A 9355-nucleotide genomic window follows, 5' to 3' on the forward strand; every position below is an offset into this window, starting at 1 on the left:
AGCCTCATCCAGTTTAGATTAGAAAACAGCAACAACAAAACCAGCTCTTCTTCCTGTTACACTTTAGTGTGAATAAAAAACAGAGAGACATGAAGAAAACAGAAGTCCTCACCACGATGTGAAAACAGAGCCCCTTCCCTTTCACACATTTCACCCCTTCAGCCGCCGGCGGCACACACATGCACACGCTAAGCCAGCCCCGCCTCAGACACGCAGAGCCCTGCCGAGTCCCCAGAGACCCTCCATCTCTCTCTGTTCCCTCATTTCATTTCTTCCTCTTGGATCCCAAAAGCTGTCAAAGAAAAACACTACTCCTGCTCTCACTTCATGTAAGTCCATGGTTAGGAACCATACTGAATAGCGAGACAGGAAAGAGACAGGCCTGGAGAGAACAGAGAGAGAGATAGCAGGAATCCTAGGAACTGGAAGGTTCATTTAGGAACAAGGAAGGCGACCCCTGTGATGGAAAGCCACACTGCAGATCCCAGGACATTTCTGCGCTAGGCACACAGTGGGCATCCTCGAAACTCTCATTACAAAGGGTGCAGCACAGGGACAGATTCTATGCCTAGACACCCCCGTCTCGTAGTTGGGCCCCTGCCCGGAGCTTCTCAAGCTCTTCACTGCCCTCGCCTATGGGTCACAGGTGGTACTTGGCACCTGGGACCTTTCTCCAGGGGGAGAAGCGATCATGCCAGAGGCTGCAGAGGCCGTAGATGGTGGTCAGCAAGGCAGCCCCTAAGGCCAGGTGCCAGCAGAAGAAGATGGTGAGGAAGGTGAGGTCCGTGGGGTTTTCCCCTCTCCAGGGCTGCCCCGAGGGCGGCGTGTACATCAGGATGTTTAGCTGCATCAGCCAGCTGCTGAGCACCAGCCCCATCCAAGTCTTGAGCACCCAGAGCTGGGGCTAGCTGGGGACCCAGATCTCGATGGCGAGCGCCAGGCCGACCGGGAAGGCAGGCACTGTGAACAGCGTGTGCACGCGTGTCTCCAGGGCGCCCTTGTGCCCGGCGTGGGTCACCACCAGCAGCACCAGCGCACGGAAGGCCAGAGCCTCGGCCGCCTGCTCCAGCTTCACACGCCTCGCACGCCTGGCTCGCGATGTCCACCACGCCACTGAGGAGGAAGGACCCGTACGTGGTGAAGTGCCGCCACTCGTCCTTGAACGTGAACGGTCACCGAGGGGCCTCCCAGTCCACCATCATCAGCCGCTTTGTTCCTGGCGGGTAGAAGAACTCGGGGAAGATGAGAATCAGGGAGAAAACCACCTTCCCCACTCCTTCCACAGGGACCAGCTGCCACCACCTGTGCCCTCGCTTCTCCCTTGGGGGCAGAGGGGCTTTGAGGAACCTCTGTCCCCGTAACAGGGCCAAGGACACCAGCACCGAGTAGTAGAGTGAGAAGAAGAAGAAGAAGATCCCTGCTACCAGGTGTCCCCCGAGGGTTCCCATGGTCTCAGTGTGTATGTCAGGGCCACCAGGGCGACAGCGGGAGATGAGCAGCAACCTCGCAGGCACCCCTCACAAGCAAGAGTGGCTACTTTTGAACAGCAGGGAGATCTGCCCGATCCAGCCCCACCCATGCTTCCCACACAGGGAAAGGTGTCCAAAGCATCTGAGTCACTCCTGGGTGGGACCTCTTTCGGAGGCGTGATGGTGGGCGTGCGTGCATTGCACCACACTTCGTTCCTTACTTAGATGCTAAGCCTGGGATTTCAACCTCTGCCCCTCACTGTAGGCACTGGTTTGCCCTTTCTCTCACAGTCTCTGCCCCACCCCTCCACAAGGAGAGGGGAGGGAAAGAGTTAGGTTCTCCAGGAAAGAGACTTCTCTTCCACTGACGGTCTCTTGGTGTCAGGCATGTTACATAATTTTTTTCTCATTTAACTCCATCAACATTGGGAGATTGGGATTGACATATATACACTACTGTGTATAAAATAGACAACTAATGAGAACCTACTGTATAGCACAGGGAACTCTACTCAATGCTCTGTGGTGACCTAAATGGGAAGGAAATCCAAAAAAGAGGGGAATATATGTATCCATATAGCTGATACACTTCATTGTACACCACCACATTGTAAAGCAACTATACTCCAATAAAAATTAATTTAAAAAATCCCTCAACAACTCTATAAGGAAGTTATTGCTAAACAAATTTTACAGGTGACATGAGGCTTGGCGGGTGGGGTGGGGAAGGGACTTGCATGAAGTCCCTTCTAGCAGCCAGCACAGCAGAGGCTGGATGGGGACCGGGTCTCTTCATTTATCAGCACAGTGACTGAATTTCAGCTCCAACGCTTGCAACTCACATGACTGCGAGCAAGTTACTTTGTCTTCCTGAGACTCGGTTTGCTGATCTGTAGAATGGGAATGATCATTGCTTCCTAGGTTTGTTGTGAGGATTAAATATAGACATACCTTATTTTATTGCACTTTTCTTTATCAGGCTTTGTGGATATTGTGTTTTTTAAAAAAACTAAAGATCTGTGGCAACCCTGAATCAAGCTAGTCTATTGGTGCCATTTTTCCAACAGCATTCGTTCCCTTCGTGCCTCTGTGTCACATTTTGGTAATTTTCACAATATTTCAAACTTTTTGTTATTATTATATCTGTGATCACTGATCTTTGGTGTTGCTATTGTAATTGTTTTGGTGTTTTTTAGTAATAAAGTATTTTAAAATTATGGTATGTATGTTTTTTTTAGACATAATGTTATTGCACACTTAATAGACTACAGTATAGTGCAAGCATAATTATTTTTGTTTTTCGGCCGTGCCGTGCAGCACGTGGGATCTTATTTCCCTGACGAACGAACCCGTGCCCCCTGCAGTGGGAGCGCAGAGTCTTAACCACTGTACCACCACGGAAGTCCCAAGCATAACTTTTATATACACCAGGAAACCAAAAAATTTCCATGACTCATTTTATTGCGATATTCACTTTACTGTGGTAGTCTGGAACCAAACCTGCAATACCTCTGGGGTATCCCTGTAGAATAATGTATGTAGAGTGTCTTATACATAATAAATACTCAAAAACTGACAGTGATTATTAGTAATTTTGCTATTGTTATTACTAATATTCCTTGCTAAATTCCTATGATTCTGAAGTTGTTCAAGTATTTCTATGAATGATACCAAAGCAGGAATCATAAAGAAAAAAGTGAAAAGCTTAATTATATGTAAATTTTTAAAGTTTTTATTAATAGAAATTAGATTAATAATTTATATGTTAAAGTTACTGTTAAAAAACCAATTTCAAGAGAAAAACAAACTGTAAAATTTTACTCTATATGTAACAAAGTGTTAGTCTACTTACAATATAAAGAGCTCTTACAAATCAAGAAGTTACAGATGAACACCTCAGTAGGAAAATGGGCAAAGGCCATAAACTGGCTACTCATCTAAAAAAACTATAAATGTTTAACAAACCTATGAAATTCAAGATAATGAATCTCGCTGGTAAGCAAACGAATAATAATAAAATCAGCATGATACATGTTATGGACTGAAAATTTGTCTCCCCGCAAGATTCATATATTAATGCTCTAACCCCCAATGTGATGGTTTTTGGAGGTGGGGCCTTTGGGAGATGATTAGGTTTAGATAAAGTCATAAGTGTGGGACCCTTATGATGAGATTAATGCCCTTATAGACAGAGGAGGAGAGACAAAGCTCTCTCAGAAGAGTGTGAATTCTGTTGTTGTTGGGTAGAGTGTTCATACATGTTTGATCTAGTTGGTTTATTGTGTTGTTCAAGTCCTCTGTTTCCTTACCTATCTTCTTTCTGCTGTTTCTCTCCATGGGCATGCACTGAGGAAAGGACATGTGAGCACACAGCGAGAAGGTGCCTGCCTGTGAGTCAGGAAGAAGACACTCATCAGAACCCAACCATCTGGACTTCCTTGGCAGTCCAGTGGTTAAGACTCCGCGCTTCCACTGCAGGGGGCACGGGTTCTATCCCCGGTCAGGGAAATAAGATCCTGCATGCCATGCAGTGCGTCCAAAATAAAACAAACAAAAACCCAACCATCTTGGCATGCTGGTCTCAGATTTCCAGCCTATAAAACGTGAGAAAGAATATTTGTTGTTTAAGCCACCCAGGCTACGGTATTCATTAGAGCAGACTGAGCTAAGACTGAATTTTGGTACTGTGAAGTGGGATGCTGCTGTAACAAATACCTAAAAATGTGGAAGCAGCTTTGCAACAGGATAGTGGGTAGAGGCTGGGAGAGTTTGGAGGTGCATGCTAGAAAAGATCAAGATTGCCATGAACAGGCAGTTAAAGGTGATTGAGCTGAGGGCCTACAAGGAAAAGAGGAGAGCTATAGAGAAATGTCCATTTTCTTAGAGAAAGCATAAATAGTCATGAACAGAATGTTGGTAGAAATATGGGCTATAAAGCCTGTTCAGGTGAAATCTCAGATGGGAATGAGGAACATGTTATAAGACAATGGAGAAAAAGTGATAAATTTTATAAAAATGGCAAAGAACTCGGCACAATTATGTTCATGTTTTAGTGTTTTGTGGAAGGTAGAACTTGTGAGAAATGAAAATGCATGTTTAACTGAGGCAATTTCTAAGCAAAGTGTTGAAGGAGAGGCTTGGTGCCTCCTGATTGCTTATAGTAAAATGTGAAAAGAAAGGAATGCATTGAAGAAGCAATTGTTAAGCAGAAAATATCCTGAGGGCTTCCCTGGTGGTGCAGTGGTTAAGAATCTGCCTGCCGACACAGGGGACACGGGTTTGAGCCCTGGTTCAGGAGGATCCCACATGCCGCGGAGCAACTAATCCCGTGCACCACAACTACCAAGCCCGCACTCTAGAGCCTGTGAGCCACAACTACTGAGCCCACATGCCACAACTACTGAAGCCCGCTGCGCCTAGAGCCCGTGCTCAACAACAAAGAGAGACCACTGCAATGAGAGGCCTGTGCATCGCAGCAAAGAATGGTCCCCACTGGCTGCACCTAGAGAGGGCCTGCGCACAGCAACGAAGACCCAACGCAGCCAAAAATAAATAAAATAAATTAAAAAAAAAAAGAGATCCTGAACTTACGGTTTTGAAAATTCTCACCCTGTCCATATTGCAAAAAATGAGAAAGTTTTTCTGAAGAGAACAGTAAGGTGGGGCCCAACAACCCTTTGATAAGGGGATTAGTATGGGAATAGACTACAGACCTAATTAGCCACTCCAGCAGCAACACTAACAGTTTCAACCCAAAGGAATGGAGCTCAGACCAAATGAGGGAAGGCTATTGGGCTTGTTAGATCCTATAGACAGGACTGGACCATAAAGTTATTTGGCTGTGAACATGTGCTATTCTTCAAGACAAGGGAAAAATGACCCTGAAGGCAATTCAGAGATCATCAGGGCAGCTTCCTTGGTTTCAAAAGGTAGGAGGGGTGGGCATCACCTCAGTTTCAACAGGTAAGATAGTGGTCTTCTGGAGCCTTGGGGGTGGGGCCACCTGGAGGCAGGGGGTGGTAACCTGCCACGCAGAGCAATAGGGATGGCATTGCCAATCCACTGGGTCCTGAAGGCAGGACCATTGCTCCAATGGACCAGAGGACTGAGCATAGAGCCAAAGAGAATTATTCTCCAGCTGTAAGATGTAACAATATTTGCCTTGCTAGGTTTTGTACTTCCTTGAGACCATAACACCTTCCTTCCACTTTCTCCCTTTTGGAATGGGAATGTTTAGCCTATGCCTGTTCCAGGACTGTATTTGGAAGCAGGTAACTTTTCTGGTTTCACAGGTTCACAGCTGGAAAGAAGTTTTGCCCCAGTATGAATCATACCTTGAATCTCACCCATACCTGATTTTGATAAGACTTTAGGCTCTTGATTTAAGAGTTGATGCTAGAATGAGTTGAGACTTTTGGGACTGTTGGGATGGGATGGATATTTTTGTATATCTTTATGAATTTTAGGGAGGCCAGGGGCAGAATGTTATGGACTGAATGTTTGTGTCCCCTTAAAATTCATATGTTGAAGCACTAATCCCCCAGTGTGATGGTAGTTGGTTGGAGGTGAGGTCTCTGGGAGGCAATTAGGTTTAGATGAGGTCATGTGTGTGGGCCCCCCCTGGTGGGATGAATGTCCTTACAAGAAGAGAAAGAGAGATGAGAACTCTCTGTCTGCCATGTGAGGACACAGCAGAGAATGTGGTCATCTGCAAGCCAGCAAGTGTGTCTTCGCCAGGAACTGAATTGGCTAGCACCTTGGTTTTGGCCTTCCCAGCCTTCAGAACTGGAGAAATAAATATCTGCTGTTTAAACCACTGAGTCTGTGGTAATGGTGGCCCAAGTAGACTAATAACATTGATCCATTGGTCATTTAAAAGTGTGCTAATTTCAAGATTGGTTCAAGATGGCGGAGTAGAAGGACGTGCCCTCATTCCCTCTTGCGAGAGCACCAGAATCACAAGTTAACTGCTGAACAATCATCGGCAGGAAGACACTGGAACTCAACAAAAAGGAAACCCCACATCAAAAGACAAAGGAGAAGCCGTAGTGAGATGATAGGAGGGGTGCAATCACAGTAAAATCGAATCCCATAACCATTGGGTGGGTGACTCACAAACTGGAGAGCAATTATACCACAGAAGTCCACCCACTGGAGTGAAGGTTCTGAGCCCCACGTCAGGCTTCCCAACCTGGGCATCTGACAATGGGAGGAGGAATTCCCAGAGAATCAGACTTTGAAGGCTAACAGGATTTGATTGTGGGACTTTGACAGGACTGGGGGAAACAGAGACTCCACTCTTGGAGGGCACACACAAAGTAGTGTGCACATTGGGACCCAGGGGAAGGAGCAGTGACCTCATTGGAGACTGAACTAGATGTACCTGCTAGTGCTAGAGGGTCTTCTGCAAAGGTGGGGGGTGGCTGTGGCTCACTGCGGGGGCAAGGACACTGGCAGCAGAAGTTCTGGGAAGTACTCCTGGGTGTGAGCCCTCCTGGAGTGCACCATTAGCCCCACCAAAGAGCCTGTAGGCTACAGTGCTGGGTCGCCTCAGGCCAAACAACCAACAGGGAGGGAACTCAGCCTCACCCCTCATCAGGCAAGCAGATTAAAGTTTTACTGAGCTCTGCCCACCAGAGCAACACCCAGTTCTACCCACCACCAGTCCCACCCATCAGGAAGCTTACACAAGCCTCTTAGATAGCCTCATCCACCAGAGGGCAGACAGCAAGAAGAACTAGAATCCTGCAGCTTGTGGAATGAAAACCACATTCACAGAAAAATAGACAAAATGAAAAGGCAGAGGACTATGTACCAGATGAAGGAACAAGATAAAACCCCAGAAAAACAACTAAATGAAGTGCAGATAGGCAAACTTCCAGAAAAAGAATTCAGAATAATGATAGTGAAGATGGTCCAGGACCTTGGAAAAAGAATGGAGGTAAAGATGAAGAAGATGCAAGAGGGCTTCCCTGGTGGCGCAGTGGTTGAGAGTCTGCCTGCCGATGCAGGGGACATGGGTTCGTGCACTGGTCCGGGAAGATCCCACATGCCGTGGAGTGGCTAGGCCCATAAGCCATGGCTGCTGAGCCTGCACATCTGGAGCCTGTGCTCCGCAATGGGACAGGCCACAATGGGAGAGTCCCGCGTACTGCAAAAAAAAAAAAAAGTAGATGCAAGAAATGTTTAAGAAAGACCTACAAGAATTAAAGAACAAACACACAGAGATGAACAATACAATAACTGAAATGCAAAATACACTAGAAGGAATCAATAGCAGAATAACTGAGGCAGAAGAATGGATAAGTGACCTGGAAGACAGAATGGTGGAATTCACTGCTGCAGATCAGAATAAAGAAAAAAGAATGAAAAGAAATGAAGGCAGACTAAGAGACCTCTGGGACAACATTAAACACAACAATATTTGAATTATAAGGGTCCCAGTGGGAGAAGAGAGAGAAAGGACCCAAGAAAATATTTGAAAACATTATAGTCGAAAACTTCCCTTACATGGGAAAGGAAACAGCCACCCAAGTCCAGGAAGTGCAGAGAGTCCCATACAGGATAAACCCAAGGAGAAAACACCAAGACACATAGTAATAAAATTTGCCAAAATTAAAGACAAAGAAAAATTATCGAAAGCAGCAAGGGAAAAATGACAAATAATATACAAGGCAACTCCCATGAGGTTAACAGCTGATTTCTCAGCAGAAACTCTACAAGCCAGAAGGGAGTGGCATGACATATTTAAAGTGATGAAAGGGAAGAACCTACAAACAAGATTACTCTACCCAACAAGGATGTCATTCAGATTTGATGGAGAAATCAAAAGCTTTACAGACAATCAAAAGCTAAGAGAGCTCAGCACCACCAAACCAGCTCTACAACAATTGTTAAAGGAACTTCTCTAAGTGGGAAACACAAGAGAAGAAAAGGACCTACAAAAACAAACCCAAAGCAATTAAGAAAATGATAATAGGAACATACATATCGATAATTACCTTAAACATGAATGGATTAAATGCTCCAACCAAAAGACACAGGCTTGCTGAATGGATACAAAAACAAGACCCATCTATATGCTGTCTACAAGAGACCCACTTCAGACCTAAGGACACATGCAGACTGAAAGTGAGGGGATGGAAAAAGATATTCCATACAAATGGAAATCAAACGAAAGCTGGAATAGCAATACTCATATCATTAAGACTTTAAAATAAAGAATATTACAAGAGACAAGGAAGAACACTACATAATGATCGAGGGATCAATCCAAGAAGACGATATAACAATTATAAATATATATACACCCAACATAGGAACACCTCAATACATAAGGCAACTGCTACCAGCTATAAAAGAGGAAATTGACAGTAACATAATAATAGTGGGGGACTTTAACACCTCACTTACACCAATGGACAGATCATCAAGACGGAAAATTAAAAAGGAAACACAAGCTTTAAATGACACAACAGACCAGATAGATTTAATTGATATTTATAGGACATTCCATCTGAAAACAGCAGATTACACTTTCTTCTCAAGTGCACATGGAACATATTCCAGGATAGATCACACCTTGGGTCACAAATCAAGCCTTGGTAAATTTAAGAAAACTGAAATCATATCAAGCATCTTTTCCAACCACAACGTTATGAGATTAGAAATCAATTACAGGGGAAAAAATGTAAAAAAACAAACACATGGAGGCTAAACAATACATTACTAAATAACCAAGCAATCACTGAAGAAATCAAAGAGGAAATCAAAAAATACTTATAGACAAATGACAATGAAAACACAAAGATCCAAAACCTATGGGAGGCAGCAAAAACAGTCTAAGAGGGAAGTTTATAGCAAGAAAATCCTACCTCAAGAGACAA

General features: G+C 44.7%; 1 pseudogene; it reads right to left on the minus strand.

Annotated features, from left to right (window-relative positions):
- Positions 1–568: 568 nt before the first annotated feature.
- Positions 569–1448, minus strand: LOC112414740 (transmembrane epididymal protein 1A-like; annotated as a pseudogene).
- Between the last annotated feature and the right edge of the window lie 7907 nt (positions 1449–9355).

The sequence above is a fragment of the Neophocaena asiaeorientalis genome, unplaced genomic scaffold, assembly GCF_003031525.2.
Source record: "Neophocaena asiaeorientalis asiaeorientalis breed wild unplaced genomic scaffold, Neophocaena_asiaeorientalis_V1.1 scaffold225, whole genome shotgun sequence".
NCBI lineage: Eukaryota > Metazoa > Chordata > Mammalia > Artiodactyla > Phocoenidae > Neophocaena > Neophocaena asiaeorientalis.